The sequence below is a fragment of the Squalius cephalus genome, assembly GCF_949319135.1.
Source record: "Squalius cephalus genome assembly, chromosome: 9".
NCBI classification, from domain to species: domain Eukaryota; kingdom Metazoa; phylum Chordata; class Actinopteri; order Cypriniformes; family Leuciscidae; genus Squalius; species Squalius cephalus.
The window spans coordinates 15253028-15270751 of record NC_137130.1 but is presented as its reverse complement, the minus strand read 5'-3'; the positions used below and the strand labels follow the sequence as shown (position 1 = coordinate 15270751).

The 17724-nt window shown below is 37.9% G+C and overlaps 1 protein-coding gene across 2 annotated transcripts in view; it reads left to right on the top strand.

Moving 5' to 3' along the window:
• Positions 1-4811: 4811 nt before the first annotated feature.
• Positions 4812-17724, top strand: part of klf12b (Kruppel like factor 12b) — a 40533-nt gene continuing 27620 nt past the window's right edge. The window contains exon 1 of one of the 2 annotated variants that reach the window (XM_079882340.1): positions 4812-4835. The gene's annotated coding sequence lies outside the window, so the exon portion shown is untranslated. Of the gene's footprint in view, positions 4836-4882; positions 5040-17724 lie in introns of those variants that run through there. The other variant, XM_079882341.1, reaches the window with a different exon arrangement.

Genomic DNA, 17724 nt, shown 5'->3' with positions numbered 1-17724 from the left:
TACATGTTTTAAATCTATACAGTTCTGTTTATTTGACAGTATCTTATTTGACCAAATAAAAAAAAATATTTTGTTGTAAATTGTTATATTTCCATTTGATTACATTTTAAAAGCTTGTTTAAAGTTTCTATAAATTTATATTAAATCATAAAACACAGAATACCCCCCCCCCCCCCCCCCAAAAAAAAAGGAAAACAAAGAATTTAGGGCCCTAAATTAAAAGGTAGCTATTCTGTGGAGTTTAATTGTGAACAAACAAGTTTACATGTTTACATTCATTCTCAAGGTATAACAAATATGTGGAAACCATTTCCTTTCCAATTAATGGTAAATGAATATCGTGCTAAATATTGATATTGTTTGATTTGGAAAAAAATATTGTGATAATATTTTTGGCCATATCGCCCAGCCTTAATGCTAGGGTGTTATGAGCGGTTGACAGGCCATTGCTGGACCAAGTAAAAAAAAAAAAGCTACAGATCTCTTTTCTGGTCCCCAGATACAGTATAGCTTAGCTCCCTCTTTCAGTGTAAGTATGTGGGATTTTTCACTTGGATTATCCTCCGACAGGCTAAAATTGAGAATCCAATCACTTTGAAAAGTAACTTCACACCCATAATTTGAAGTATATTTTAAGTTCATGTTATTTGCCGTAAAGTCCATAACCCAAAAAATGAGCAATAAAAGTAAATTACGAGTAAATATTAATAAATATTTCAAAATCATGGCAAATGTAAATGAGCAATAAGTAAATAACGAGTTAATATTAATAAATATTTCAAAATCATGGCAAATGTATGAAATTTTTTTGTGTTATAGATCCTAAAAAGAGTAATATTTAAAGATTTGAGACTAATCTTGTGTTGAATTAGCATGCCAGTGAGGAAACATGAGCTTTCTGCCCAGAACCGTAGCATGCTGTTCATCACACTTAAGAGATCAGAGCCCATACAAGTGAAGTGACCAGACAGCATGGAGGAACACCCTGTTATAAAAAACCCATCTTTCTCAGATCTTCTGGCTTGATTGGAGCAGTGAACCTCTGAGCATGACCTCATCGACAAAAGTTCCCATATTGTTTTAATAACTGAAGCAGGTCAAATTCATTCAATTGTGTTTAACAGAAACAACTTATTCTGAATTAATTACATCTTATGTCTCACATCTAACAGATGATGGACCTTGCATTAAAAATATTATTTTGCCAGTTAGTTCTCACATGATTCATTTTGGAATTAATTTATTTTTATGAATTAGATCCTTATGTTAAAAAATATTTATATACTATGGTGATACCATCCTGTGATTGTGTCAGATGGCAATAAGATGGTACTGTAAAATTAGCATGTTTTCATATACCATTTATTTACATGCAGTACTATAGTATAACCATGTTACAAAAAGCATGAAGATACCATGCTACTGGATTCAGAATCTAAAACTTTAAAACTGAGAAAGAGTTTTGTCATGCGTACACCATTGGTGTTTGATTTGATTAAAATTCAAAGAATATAATCCCCAAAGAATATAATTTACTAATTAGCTGCTAAAGTTACTGTTTTGAATTGAACAATAAATAGTACGCAAAAACAAAAATCTATTATTATAGTGACAGTTCTCATTTACCGCAGTAAAGGATGTGCACATAATGTCATGATGTTTATATTCCAGTCAAATTTGACTGTGAAATGGTGTGAAGTAATTCCTTTTCTTGTTCTGCGCAGAACGTTCAGGGCAGGCTCACAGACAGCGGCAAGTTACCCAGCGGGAGATGCATTTATTGCGCCGCGACGGGTCTCTCATGCAGCCGGGAAATCTGTGTGGCTAATGCGCCATCAACGCATTTCCCAGCTTCTGCACTCTGCCGTAGATCGCTAAGTACTTTGTTTATTGATGGCCCACCATTGCCCTCATCAAAAGCTAGTTCTTCGCACTGGGACATTTCGAAGTCACCTCATTGAGTATTTCTGCAGTCACATCTAAACATTAAAAGGTTGTTTGCTCTAGAATACAAAAAAAATTCTCCCATGACATTTTTTCTATTGTGCAGAAGACAAAAGGAGATCTTTAGCATTTGGACCAGAGACAGTTGTGGTCACCATTTGGTTTCATTGTATAGAATAAAGCAGCTTGGATAGTCTGCTAAGCATCATCTTTTGTGTTACATCCAAGAGAGAAAGTCATACAGGTTTGAACAGCATGAGAGAGAATAACTTGACACACTATCCCTGAAATGGACCTTGTAGAAATGTCTTTTTTAATGGTGAAATAGATGAGGATTGTTGGAGGGATGACAGTCACGGTTTTACTTTGAACAGTGCTGGTGGAACAGAAATCTTTGGTTGCATGTAATTTATGGTTGATGTGTAAATGTGTATATATTGGCCTACATGGGCTTGGTTAATCTTATCACCTTACAACAACTGTTTGCCTGCTGTGCAGTTAACCATGGTAAACACGGACATTGTAGCCCACCTAATCGCCTTGGGTCCTCTCTGTGCCACAACTGTAATCAAGGGTGTTCACTCTTTTTCTATCTATCTTTCTTTCTCTCTCTCCGCTTTGCAGGGGAGCTAAGATGGGGCCATGTTCCCTGGCAGAGTTCCATACACGGCTCACCCTCCCACTGGAACGCCTGATTCCAGTTCAGCCCTTTACAAGACATGCCAGGACCCTTTGTGTGCCAGGCTGGGCTGGGTGTGCGGGCAGAGCGGGACTGCTTCCTCGAGATGTCATTATTGCTGGGTAAATTGCCACTCTTGTCAGAGGCTGCAGCTGGGTGGCATAGCTTTTCATAAAGAAGCATCAGGGCTAATCAGCATTAAAAGCGTGAGCAGAGTGGTATTTCAATGCCCATTTTAGTCAGACACAAGGATAAAGGTCTTTGTTTTTTCTCGTGTAATTCACCGGGATGATCTTGTATTGATATGTCTTACACTTATCTTGTAGTTTTTATGACGATATGGGTTGTCGTTTGCGGGAATCAATATTACATCATTCTTTTTAGATCTGAGAAATTTCATCTACATGTCTCAAGTGCAAAAATATATGATGTGATACACCTTGGTGTTTAAAATGAATCTCTTTAGGTAATGAACTTAGGGATGCCACTATACAGCTTTTAATTGTCAAATTCCCAAATTCAGGTTTCCATCACATACTGTATGATGAATTTCAAACATGAAAACATAGGACATAAATAAGCCATTAAGAGATTTTTCTGAAAGAGATTAGGTAAAAGCTAACATGAGCAGAGTATTCTTCAAAGCACTATCAAACCCCATCAGCTTGTGTGCGTGGAACACAAAGTCTATCAGAGATGCAAATTAGCTCTTTTTCCTATACATTAATTAGGATTCCCAGAAGAGCGAATCTGCATCTTGAAAACCGTAGCTGCCTCTTCCATCGCCGAGCCTTTGCAACATCCCCTTGTGCATGCTTTCATAAGCAGAAATAAATGGCTTTTAGGATTGAATTGTTGTACAGAGATGCGTTTATAATCTAACGGAGAGCAATGTCTGGTGACTAATAGAAATGGAGCCAATTAAGAGCTGTGTGGCAGACGGTTTCTTACTAAAACATCTTGTAATACAGACATGAAATGGACTGATTTATACGTTAAATGCATACAGAGAAGTAGCTTAATATTGTTAATAAATATTTTCAAATATTGGGATAAATGTGATAAATTTGACAGTAGGTCAAAATCTGATTTTCCACATAATTGCCAAACTGCAAGTGAATAAGCTAAATACGGTATGTAAGACAATACAGCATGACAGTTTAATAATAATAATAACACCAATGTCAATACTACACTGTAAAAAATTTCTAACCTCTCCAAGTCAAAATTTTCTAGTGACTGGTCACATCTAAATTTTTAAATTGGCCCAAGTGCAATTCTTGTTGCAATAGTCTGTTAACATTGGCTCAATGAGAAACAATACGTCAGACTAATTGAAAAATTTAGATGTGATCAGTCACTAGAAATTTTTGACTTGGGGATGTAATTTTTTTTACAGTGTACTATTACTACTACTAATTATTATTATTACATCATATTTATGTAATAATTTAATGGATTATTGATATTTACTTTTAATTTAATTGTTAATTTAATTACATTTTAAAAATAGTTCCATGTTTTCCACTGTAAAGCTCTTTTAATGGTCTGAATTTATATAAAGCAGGGTACTTTTTTGAGAAAATATACCCTCTCTCTCTCTCTCTCTCTCTCTCTCTCTCTCTCTCTCTCTCTCTCTCTCTCTCTCTCTCTCTCTCTCTCTCTCTCTCTCTCTATCAGCACGAACAAGATGATGAAGAGGAAAGTCTCTTTAATTAATCCACAGTCATAAATCCAAAACAGAGCGAAAGCTACTCACACACGTAACGTAGACAATACCCGACAATGAACACAAACAGACCTGAACTTAAGTACACGTGATAACGAGGTAGATAATGAGTGCACAACTGCACGTAATGAGTGACCAAGACAACAAACGACTAACTCGGGCAGAAGGTGGAGAAACACAAAAAGTCCAAACTAACAGAACCGTGACACTCTCAGAACGTATCTCTCTCTCTCTCTCTCTCTCTCTCTCTCTCTCTCTCTCTCTCTCTCTCTCTCTCTCTCTCTCTCTCTCTCTTCCCCTTTAAACGGGGAGGTACTCTAGTGTTTCTCCGCTGCCTGTGCTCAGAGACATGTCGGAAACCTCCCACGAGGGGCCCCGTGTAATTCGATGCATGCTGTTAAAGCTTAGAGTATATTGTCTTCTCTTGCTTATGAAGCCTCCACCCACCGGCCCACCCTACATTTAGCGGATCATGTGACCGTGGTAAGTCATTTGCAAGTACAACAGTTCTCTGTGAGCTCCCATTCATTTCCTGAGAACTGCCCTGAGCAGCTGAGAGGAGCAGAGAGGGGAGGGAGTCACACACAGTGAGAGAGAGAGAGAGAGAGAGTGAGAGAGTGAGAGACAGACAGACAGAGAGGACTGTATAAGGAAGACAGTTTCTGTCGCTCTGCAGCTCCTGGTCAGGTCTGTGTATGTTTTATTCTCTTTTGCTTTTTCTCGCTGTTCTTTTTTTCTTTTCTTCTTTGAATACTTCTGTCTCGCTTGTTTGTCTGTGCTCCGTGCATCTTGTTCAGCTGTCACTGTAGAGTTACGCTAAAAAAATGGCAAGTCTGATGCTGTCCAGCCTTCTAAAATAATCGTACAATGCAGGTGGTCAAAAACATGATTAAAAAAAGCATGATGTCATTTTTTGCCCCCTGTGTTGTCCACTGAGTTTGAAATATGTAGTGCAATGCACAATATAAATGTACTGTAAAGTGGTTTGAAGTGTCTCAGTAGAGTTTTATTATTTCTCTGGTTTATTAGGTGTGTGTGTATTTTGGAGAAGGTTTAGTTAAAGTTAAAGACAAAGTGGTTTTCTGGGTTAAATATTGACACACTGTCAGAGTAGTGTATGCGAGGAAAGTGAGCCGGAGGTTTCTGAGCAGCCACTGTTCCACTCTCAAAAAAGTTTCATCCCCCCGTTCGGCATGAAAGCATGAGCGTAAGTGAGTGCGAGCGCGTATGAGTGCGTTTGCCGATGGCACGTGTGTCTCTGAAGCGATGACAGGCTTCCCGGTGAGTGGAGTTACCGTGGTGACAAACTGGGGTAGGAATCAGAGACTCAAGTGGTGGAGGAAGGACAGCGAGGGGGCGGGAGGCAAGCGTTCGTATGTGTGTGCCGGGGTGTTGCATGGGTGGTGTCGTGGATGTCATCTGCTCCTCAAGGAACAGTCATTGGTATTGATGGCTGGCTGTCAGTGGCGGGCTCCTGGTCTGTGGGCTGGCCCGTGGCTGTTCTTTTCAATTACGCCAGACCTCCGCAACTGACAGCGAAGGCATTTGTTCACCGAGAGAGTGGTGTGGAGGTCGATGTGCATTTGTGTGTGTGCAATTTTATTTGGAGGTTGGATTCCTTATGTGTGTGTGTACTTTGGTACTGTGTCCTGATCTGTGTGACTCTTCACAGTGCTAATGTTGGTCACTCAGCCTTAAACTGTGAGGCAGCCACTGCTGCTTAAGGCTATTCTGCCAGAGAGATGAGGTTATTTAATGCTTTTCTGGTTAAGACCCTTGATTCAGGACACACTGAGTGTATGTGTGTGTATTGCCCAAAACACTAGTAAACTATACTATTGCTGCTGATACTATAAGTCATGTTGACCAAAAATTGCATTTAATGGGACTCAGTGTAACAAACCATTATTGTTGTTGTTATTGTATATATTGCTACATTTTTTTTTTGGTTAAAGGTTTGAATAATGCCTCAAATTGCTCAGGAGAGTACTAAGTGACCAATTTACGGTTTTCACCTGGCAGACCATAAAACGGGTGGGGGAAAAATCTCTTAGATTTACATTGAAAGAGGGATCTTTGAAGGAGCGTTTCTTTGAGGTGGCCTCTCATGTCTTGGGTCAGTAAGTAACCACCTAGCAACCACACAGAACACCTTAGCAACTGCATAGCAACATACTACAAACCACTCAGAACATCCTTAGCAACCGCAACCAAAGCCCTGGCAACCACCCAGAATACCCTAGCATTGTGGCAGTCAGTTTTGCACAGCAGGGAGCTCTTACATTCTTTAGAGAATCAAATGGATCAGTTTTTTATTTTAGCATGTCTATGTTGGTGTTCAAATCTACATTTATTGATAACTGTTCATGTTTCAAAAGTATTCTATTACAATATATATATATATATATATATATATATATATATATATATATAGGGTCACAGTTTCGATACGGTTCAGTATGTGCTATGTTCAGGGAAAAAGGGTCTACTGTCAAATAAAAATAAAGAAGAACAAATACAAATAGAGCAAAGATACAAATAAAATAAACTGCTTTTCAGGTTTTTCAGGTATAATAATAGTTTTTAGGTATAGAAATTAAATAAGTAATCAAAAGTAAAACAAAATTGCATATAATCTTCACTGTATAAATTAAATAAAGATGAATCATTATTAAAGTTACACAAGCTATTCGGTCAAGAACGGTGAGTAATTTTTTTGTATTTTGTTGTTTGATTAACATTAAAACCACAGACACCAGGAATATTAGGCTGCTGTCACTTCAAGACATAATTCACGGATCCAGTACACTGATGCGTTGTCTTTCTCGACTGTTTACGTTCACTTCACTGTGTTTACGACACTCGTATGTCACGTTCACAGACATAATACTATGTTTGCTAGGATACTTATACCAAGACGGGCATGTTGACAATTTTTGTGTGAATTTGTCCATTCAAGCGCTAGACTCGAAAGAGAACTCAATATTTGCGTGCTGTCTGAGCCGCGGCTTTCTGTGTGTGCGCTATATATGTGTAAAGCATGTTGGACACTTTCTGATAAAAAATCCAATCTTTAATTTGATTCATTTGATTCAAGTTTAATTGTTTGACTCTATGGTCCCTGTCAAAAGTGTATTGGAGGATTTTATCGGTGGCTTCGAGATAGCAATCAGCCAGATAGAGGGCTCAATAATGGGACCCAATAATCACAGGAAAGCGTATCTGCTTATCACCTCAGCTTTACGTTGCGCTGGAGGATTCCATTAAAACGGTCTCTCCAGCCACACAAGTGGGCCCTGATGGCCATTTGGTTCGAGAATAAAAGGTTAGCACCCTTCTGCTCGAAGGAGCTTCACACAGGTGGGCTGGGGATAGTGAATTATTGATGGAACTTGCCTGAGACTGGACACCTTGCTGAAGGGATTATATGGAAAATCCTCAAAAGACACCCCCAGAACACCCCACACCAGAGGAAGTGGGCAGGGATTGAAACCCAAACCGGCCCCATCTGTACCAGGCTCAGCCCAGGGGACTCAGGAATGCCCCTGTGGTCTACATAGCTGTCGGCTCCAGCTGATCAAATGTTCAGCTTTGCCCCCAATCCTGCTTTAGTGACAAACAGCTAAAGAGCACAGCACATTCAGAGCGGACATGTTGAGTTAATGTTGGGTTTGTCACCGGGCCTGTCCAATGACACAGAGAGCGTGTCGGTTTAATGATACCCTTCACTGCACTGATGGATCCAGGTGTGTGTTTTGTGTAGCCAGACTAAACTGAGCGATTCTGTGGTGCATACTACGAAATAGTATGAAAAATAATTTGTCATTCCTTATTGGATCATGACATACAATATGTGTCTGCGCTAAGGCTGGCTTCATGCATGTCTGTGAGTAAACTGAAGCATGTGACAGAAACAGAGTGTGTCCTTCAATAGAGTAATGACTCATAAATGTTTGCCAACTCAGAAAGTAATGTCATGATTGTTTGGTAATACAAGAGGGATGTGGATGCCACTACTCACTCACTTTCTATTTGATTATTTCCAGATTATTTATTTATTTATAATTAATTAATTAATTATTTCAGAAAACAGCTTCAGTCCATTTTTCATTTTAAATTTGTTACGATCATACATTGATTTATTATTTATTTATTACATGAACAATTTTGGGCCGTTTTCCATTTGCGCTAAGAAAAGGGACAATCTGAGATTATCATTAATATTATTTATCTATTTCATTAACAATTTCAGGCCTTTTTCCATTTGATATGTTTCTGAAAAAAGGGATGGCCTGAGGTAGATTTATTTATTTATTTAACAATTTCAGGCCATTTTCCATTTGATATACGTTTCTAAGTAAGAGGACGATCTGAGATTATCATGATCATACTTCAACGTCTGTGTTTAGTGCCCATACAAAAACTAACTAAGAGAAGAGTTGGTGAAAGAAGGAATTGTGGGTAACTACGTGGGTCTTATGATCTCGCTCTTCCTCCTCATTTCAACATTTCGCTAAGCTGACAAAATGTTCTAGTGTGTCCTCTGGTGTGTTCAACCCTTGACCCTCTTGTCCAGCCCTGGTTTGTTTACTGAAGCTGTGTGTGGTGAGGGGGAGGGATGATTGTTGAACACTCTGGCATAGAAAGCAAGACGTGGAATTCTACATCTACTTCAAGTACACATGTTATCAATGACACGTGTCACTATTCAGTATCAATAACTCTGGATATACCCTACACTCTTTATTTATGTCATGTATTCAGAGTGGTCTTAATGGCATGAATATCTGTACTTATGTTTACATATGCCTCCTTTCAGTTATTAGACATGGTATGGCTCTTCATGACAGTAAGAGAAATCGAAGACGACTAAACCTGCGCTGTACACTATCTATGTGCTGTTCTCTCTGCCTGTCGTCATGACAACACCGTTAGCGCACCTATCTGCCGTCCCTTAACCTAAGATGACTTTTGGGAACTTAATGGAAAAAAATTGAATCAATATAATCCCTCAAAGCGTAACAATACATCCAGGATTTGTTGTGATTTTTTTTTTTTAATTGCTCAGTCAGGGGACTCAGAAACCATCAGTAGGACATTCTGAGATATGCATGAACTTTGTTAGCAGTTTTAGGTCCAGCGATCGGGGGGTTGAGAAATTATGCAAACAACATATGGAGTCAATTACGATCCAAAGGCAAAGCACAGCATGCATGGCTCAGCTTTGAGAGACTGGAACGTGAGTCTATGTCATATAGTATAACTTCCCTCTGGCGACTAGCTCAGACTTGTACCTGGCACTTAATGTTGGATATAAGCATAAAACGTGGAAAAGTAAACTGAAAAGCAGACGCTGCATGTGAAGCATAAATAGAAATCCAGCTGCTTATTCTATTAAGTGAGGCTATGGGTGCCGGAATGGGTCTTTATTTTATTTTATTTTATTTTACACTCTAACGAAAGGTTCAATCTAAGATTATCCTGAGTATTTATTTATTTATTTTTGTTTTTTATTCATTCATGAATTTATTTATTTATTTCAAGATAAGTTTCTGGCCATTTTTCATTTGAAATATGCTCTAAAAAATTACAATCTGAGATTATCACAATCATAATTCTTTTATGTATTAATGCCATGAACAACTTCAGGACTTTTTTTCATTTTATATATGTTAGGTTACAGCCTGAGATTATTACAGTCATACATATGTATTTCTTTATATTTTTATTATATACACATACATATTTATCTATTTATTTATTTGTCAAAAACCATTTTTATTTATTTATTTATCTGGATATGCCCAGACTGGGACCTAAATCTGGATATTAGCAGAAAACGTGGAAAAGTAAACTGAAAAGCAGACACTACATGTGAAGCATGAATATAAACCCAGCTGCTTATTCTATTAAATGAGGCTATGGGTGCCTGAATGGGTCAAATTTCAGGACAAAAACACCCTCATGAGGACTTCCTGTTTTATTTAATGTTTGAGTAAGTTGAACTCTTTTTGCTCTGTAGTTGTTATTTTACTTAATGTGGCAAGAGTGCCGGTTATAGATTTGCAGAAAAAAAATCGAGAGTGCAAGCGACTGTGTGCTGTGCTTCGTGCATGTTGTGATAGTGTGTTTTCTTGTTTGGCACAAATGCCATTGCTCAATCAGAGAGCGTGTGTAGGAGGTTCTACAAGAGGATGTGAGCTGTGTAAATATGCACGTTCTGAAACTGTGAATCTGGGTGAATCTGAAATTGTGAATCTGGGAGATTATTATGTAGGTCCATCCTGTTCCCATTTAACCTACCAAAATTCTGCTGGAGTTTAGTTAGCAAACTAGTAGCAGGTAAGTATACCTGGTCTTGTTTATCTCAAATTTATGTATTTATGTGTAGGGGGAGGGGGCCGGTATGCAAGGCATTGAAAAGCTACAGAGAGGCGTCTTAAAGAACCTCTTCACCATTAAGGCTGGAGGATGCAGCCAGCCCCCCCGAGACATGAGGAGTGGGTTATTGTACTGATGATAATACACTCCACCACCTCCACCCACAGACCTACAACCCTCCTCCCATCTACCTCCGCAAACACTTAACAGACTCAATACGTTGTATAACCTGCACTGCTATACATAGTATGAATGCACTTATTTCCACATGATGTATGGTGAACAGTAGAATGACATGCTATGAATGAAAGGCCTGTAGCTGATCTCCTTATATAGCATTGATGATAGTTGTGTAACTGCAAGTGGCATTCAAGTGCACATTTCAATTGCTATTATTTACAGAAATTCACCAGTCCTGATACAAAAGCATGTGGTATAACTAGACCTCATTTTCTGAAGAGAATGCGAGTGTTGCTAACCTGTGCTAAGCTAACGATTTTGATGCTAAGGTTTTGCCAGGGCAATGCTATACAGTTGCTATAAGTGTTTTTTTTTATAGCTAACCGCTATTCGGTTTCTGTGATGTTTTGGGTAATTGCTTACTAGGTTCAGAACCAACCCTTAATGTAAAAAATACTAGTACTGCAAATTGTCATATTAATTTAGTTACATAATTGATGTTGGCTGGTCAAACAGACCACTCTCCTAAATTCATGGTTAATGTGTATTATTATTGTTGTTATAAATACACTACCGTTCAAAAGTTTTTTTTTTTAGTAAGATTTTTTAAAAGAAATTAATACGTTTATTCAGCAAGGATGCATTAAATTGTTCAAAAGTGACGGTAAAGATATTTATGTTACAAAAGATTACGATTTTAAATAAATTGTGTTCTTTTGAACTTTATATTCATCAAAGTATCCTGAAAAATGTATCACGAACTCCTCAAAATATTACAGCACAACTGTTTTCAACATTGGTGATAATAAGAAATGTTATTGAGCAGCAATAATGATGCTGAAAATTCAGCTTTGCCATCACTGGAATAAATAACATTTTTAATAACATTTAAACAAAAACAAAAAACAGTTATTTTACATTGTAATAGTATTTCACAATATTACTGTATTTTTGGTCAAATAAATGCAGCCTTGGTGAGCATAAGAGACTTCTTTCATAAACATTAAAACATTTTTACTGAACTTTACTGAACTAAAAAAAAAACGTTTGAACAGTAGTGTATATAATTTGAATGTACATTTTATAAGAATATGCATTAAACATATGAGTTTAGATGAGTAAGTCACACTTTACTGCTGTAAGTATAAAGGTGGATATTTGCCCTAAGTGTCTGACAGTGCACAGCTCGAAACAGTATTGTTGTTTGCTCATCTGTGTGTGATGTTTTCTTTGGATGGAACATCTACCTTTCCAGCAAACAGAGCCACCCTGCAGTCCACAGCTGGTACGAACACATATGGCCCTTTAAAGTTAGCTTTGGACACCTTTAAATGGATTTACTTGAATGCTGGGGACAGCTGTGAGCGTCTTCTTAGCAGGCGTAGGATTTGAGAGGAGGGGCAATCTTCTTCTTTTTTCAATTTATACATTTAAGTAATAGCCAGAGAATAACTTGGCTTTCCCAAATAGGACTGTTGTACTAGAGCTTATAATTGTAACGGTCAAAAAGTCACACTCTGAGAAACTGGAGTTTTTTTTTTTTTTACAGCAGTGACATTGCTGACTGTCAAGACTGTCAATGTATTGGTCACATGTCAGTGACAAGACTGATTACAATGGGCTGGGTTCATTAAAAGTGGATTAATGGCATGTGAATCAATGTGACATTACCACTACATGACTACTCGTTAGTCATAATGACTTGTCGAAAGAAAAACACAGAGGTTCGATTTTTTTTTTTTCACTTCTGTGATTACAGTGCAGCATGTTGTAACACAGGCAGTACTCGCTTTCTGTGGACAGACCATTGTCCATTACCATAACATACAGTGTGTAATTACTTACTTTCTTTTTTTTTTTAAATAATAGGAAATTTTAGACTATAACAGAATAGAATCTTTACCTTTATAACTCAAATTCTTTATATAGCTGTTAACTGTCTGTCAAACTGCTATGCATTATATTGCAATTCAGTATGTCGTTGTCCACAAGCATTAGTTTGAAGGGTGCAAATGTGCTGCAGAATAATAGTCTTTACAGGTTTTACAAGTGTGCATTGATGGCGTTTTAGTATTAATTATATCCTATTTCAGTATTTATTAATATTTTGAATTAACTTTTTATTTGTATATATTCAGTTTGTTTGTTTTAAGAATATTTTAAGTTTTAGTATTAGTTTTTAGTTTATTATTTAGTTTATTAGTTAAAGTTTAAACTAAATTTATATTTACCTTTCTATTTAGCTTTAATTTTTATTTCAGTTTTAGTCATTTTAGTGCTTCAATTTAAACCTATTTCAGGTAGTTGCCAAAACAACATTTCTAATTGTATTTATAATGTATAAAACCGATGTATGTAACTACATTGGCATGTTGTCAATATAAGTTTAAGTTTTGTTGCTGTGTGTTTATTTTATGAAATCTTGCTGGCTATATGTAGTAACCATTGGATAAAAATAAAAAAGCCCCGTGAATCCATGGGTTACCATGTTTTTAGAACATCGCTCCGCATTATGCCTAACAACGCCCCTTAGCTGCTCTAAAATACGGCTTCTTGAAGATTAGTTCTTCATCTGATATTTGTATTTTGTTTTATTTGAGCTTTATTTCAGTTGCTAAAAATGATTTTTAACAGTTTTTGTTTTAGTCAACAATACTTCTAGTACTAAACTAGAAAGGCCCCCGGTTTTCATTTCAGAAATCTGGTCACTTTACAGTACACCAACTGCAGACTTCTGACGTGACACATTCTGAGAAGGAGAGAGAGAAAGCGGGAGCTGTGAGGCATTGCTGGTCAGAGGCAGTTCATTAGCTTTCTTTTCTGAATTGGAGATGAGGTTGGGTTTCCAGTTCCTGTGCAAACTGAGGGCTTGGAGGGAGAAAATATGGAGTAGGAGCAGCCTATCAGCACATGCACATTCCTTATTGATCCAGCACAGATCATCATCAGCATTTAAGTCCACCTCTCCCCAGCTAAATCCCTCTGCGGTGACCACTCCGCCCATTCCATACCTCTCGGAGCAATTGAGGTTTTTGTGTCAGGTCTATTTTAAAGCATGGACCACTGAGACCACAGCACTTTAACTAAAGGGGGAAGGGAAGAAGAGGTGTGCTAGCACTGGCTAGGGTCTTGTGCAGCCTACAATTTCAGATTATAAGTAGTGTGTATGTAACAGCAGATTTCTTTGTATTTAATGTCAGGTCTATGCAATATAGCAGAAAAAAAAAAAAAAAAAAAAAAAAAAAAAATATATATCTCATTATTTAAAATGTTTAATATATTGTTAGAAAATCTTGTTAAAGTAATCATATGCATGTTTTCCACATCCACATTTCCAAAAATTGTATTTTGTTCAAATAAAATAATTTTATTCAAAATCTTAAAATCGTTTTATTTTATATTATTTTAAAACTCGGTGTTGCATCATTTTGTCACCAGCAAAATCATTGCAAATTTATTGTAAATATTCAATATATCGCCCAGCCCTATTTTTTTTTCTACGCTACTGTTAAAACAGTATGACACTGCAGTGAGATGGATATTATAGAGACAACAGTATACATTATGTGTGACAACTAGGGTGAATTGGAAATTCATGAGAAATATTTCAGAGGTCGTAGAACGCCAGACATGTTTACTAGAACCTGCAAAAAAACAACAAAAAAAACAATGCCTTTGCTTTAGCTGTGAAGACGCCTCTTTGCTGAGTTGAAAGCCCATCACTCTGCATCCTGATACTTCAAACTAAATAGCTAAGCTGTGACTAAATGTCCCATGGGTGCGTTTAGCGAAACTAATCCCTTTAATTCTGTTTTCATAAACTTTGACAGATTTTTCAGCTGAAAATGCTGATCAGGATGCAAGTCAAGTCACCTTTATTTATGTAGCACGTTTTACAATACAGATTGTTTCAAAGCAGCTTTACAGTGATAACAGGAAAATAATGCAACAAAGTTTATTTCTGCTGTACAGCAGAAAACAGCATCATAGTCCAGCTTAAGTAAGTTCAGTGATGGTTCGTTTTAGTTAATTTATATATATATATATATATATAGCTGCTCTGAAGAAAACAGTGATGTCATCGTCCAGCTCAGTTCAGTTGTCATTTAATGGTGTCAATGTAGGCAGATCAATAATATTGTTGAATATTAAGATATCTTCAGATATCGTTCTGTGTAAGTAACTGTAGGTGATGCATTAAAAAAAAAACATAGTTAATTTTAAAATATTAGTATTAGTATTTTTTTTAGCATTACATTCTGCTGTATGGATTCCACTAAACATTAATTTGAGATGTTTTTAAAAAAGCATGAGTGAAGAATGGACTCTGACCCCTCTTTTCTTCTTTACTCCCTTTTACACAACTCATGACCTCTCACCCCCATAGCACTGACCAATCAGTAAAATAAACCTGGCTGATACTTTATCTCGTAATATTATAGGAAAGGATTCGAGAATAATAGTTTTATGCATGTGTTTTAAATCATACCAGAAGTTTTTATACCAGATTTCATCTCTTTTCTAAATTTCAGAGGAAATTAATGGCTTAATTAGGCATGATTTTTCTTGCTCCATTAGGAAACGTACAACCGTACCAAAGTTTGACTGTGTGCAGCTTTTTATATGCGAGTAGTGCGGACTAGGGCCGTATCTCATGGACTAAGCTGTCTTATCCTCATTGAATCACTGACACAGGATCTCCCTGGGCAGAAATAGCCAGAGCCCAAGGGCATTTTGCTGGACTACGGGTGCTTCCGTCAGCCTGTGTTTTGGAAAGTTGGCCTAGTGTTTACAAGAGCCTCAGCGTTCTATTAAAGGTCTCTCACTTCCTATCAGGTGTGTGAGGCCTAGTGATGGGGGTAGTAGGATAAAATTGATGTACAGTACAGGAGTCTTTTTACAGCTGCCATCTTGGACGGGTCCCAGCATTTGACTCTGCTGATGGTGTTTAGGGCTTGCATGTTTTTCCCTCTTCTGAGTGAACTTTCATCTTGATTGCATTGACATGGCTCTAAAACTGGCATTCGAGAGTAGCGCATTCCCTTGTGACCTCATTTTTTGTTCAGAGGAGTTTATCTGGTCATGTCTTTCAGCACTCCTTCTGTTCGTCTCTGAGTCAGAGTACATTTGTCACACTCAGAAAAATAAAGAGAGCTACAAGACAGCAAATCTGCTTGGTTGGGGGCCCGAGTGAATGACAGGCATTGTTGTGTGGCTGTTTTTAGACAGAGGAAAATGGCAAAGTGGGCTCCCTGAGGTGAAGCGCTACCGTCTGGATGCGCAGGGAGGAGAACACGCACTCAGATTACTTATCCACAAACTCAGCTGGTACTGAAGCAGCACATCTCTCTAGAGCTCGAATCAAAAAAGGTCCCAATAGCGGCCAAAGTCTTAGGGCACAGACTTGCCTGCCAAGGAAAATGCGCCTTATGAAATGGAAAGTCTGAAGTCATTCACAGTATGCCAGAAAAGATTAACCAAAAAAATATAGTCCACTCCGAAGGATGGGGAGCATTGGGGTTAGAATCCACGATATCTACCAGGAAGAGATATATATGTGTATTATGTTTTCTGAAATTCATTCAATGTTCAGTTTGTGTAAGGGCAGAAGTCAAGAAGTAAATTCCTCTTTAAATGCAGTGCATACTCTGACACTACCTGAGATGACCTTGATGTTGCGCCAGTGAAAAAGTTTATTTGGTAGTCAGATGGTAGTGCTATGGTACTTGGTTATTTCCAAAACAGTTACGTATTTATTTATTATCAGTTTATGACAGTAGATGTTTGTTAATACACCAAAAAATCTCATGACTGATACCATGTGCGAAGAAAAAATTCATGATACTGAAACAAACCGAGCTTTCCACTAAATACCATCACATCTCCCCCTGCCCCCCGAGGTTGAGTTACTGTGTCCAGCATGACAGTAAATGGAAAGGCGGTATTTAGCCTGCATGTCCTCTGCTGGTAATGACAGAGTGCTGACTTGTCATATTTGCTGTTTACAGGGGCTCCAAAGTGGGAAGTGAGCTTGAGCCGAGCTCTGTCTTGCAGACATTGTCTGGCAGTGGCGAGAGGAAGCCTGATTCTCATTGCATCATGTGAACTTGTTGAATTTTTGACTATTGTGGTTACAGGATTTTTATTCGGTAGATCAGCAGGAACTTTACTTCATAAAATGCATAAATGTAGATGTAAAAAAGTTTGAGTTTGGGCTGGAACTACTATCTCTTTACAGACAGTCACTTTTTTTTTCTTTTTTTTTTTTCCAAACTAGTGGTTCAGAAATTGCACACTTCACCTTTAATATTTCCAGAGTGTTAGTTTTTTGCAAATCAAAAGCCAAGGTAATCTATTTACAAGAGCTCAGCGGGAAGCAGCTTTCAATAGCTCTTCTTCTCAGTGTGGAGTCTGATGTTACATAAAATGCTGTTCTTTTGCTCTGGTTGAGTCTGAGAGGCTCTCTTGGCATGTTTGAGTTCAGTGTTCTTGTCTGGTTCTTGGCTAGGCTCCAGTGCTTAAATCTCTACCTCCCTCCTCAATCACCTCCTCCTCCTCCTCCTCCTCTCTTCCCCATCTGCATTTCCCCCTTCGGCCCATGGCAGCAGGACCAGCCTCTGTGCCACAGATGACTGTAGTTGCTCTGGGCTCTCGACATGGGAACAAAGCATTGGCAGGACCAAGGGAACCCGTCTGTTAGTGTGCTACTCCTCCAGTGCAGATATGAATTCAGATATGAAACGCCTCCAAGCAGTAGCATGATCATCCTGCTCCTCTTTCTTTTCTGCTCATGTTCCAAATTTTGTCTTAT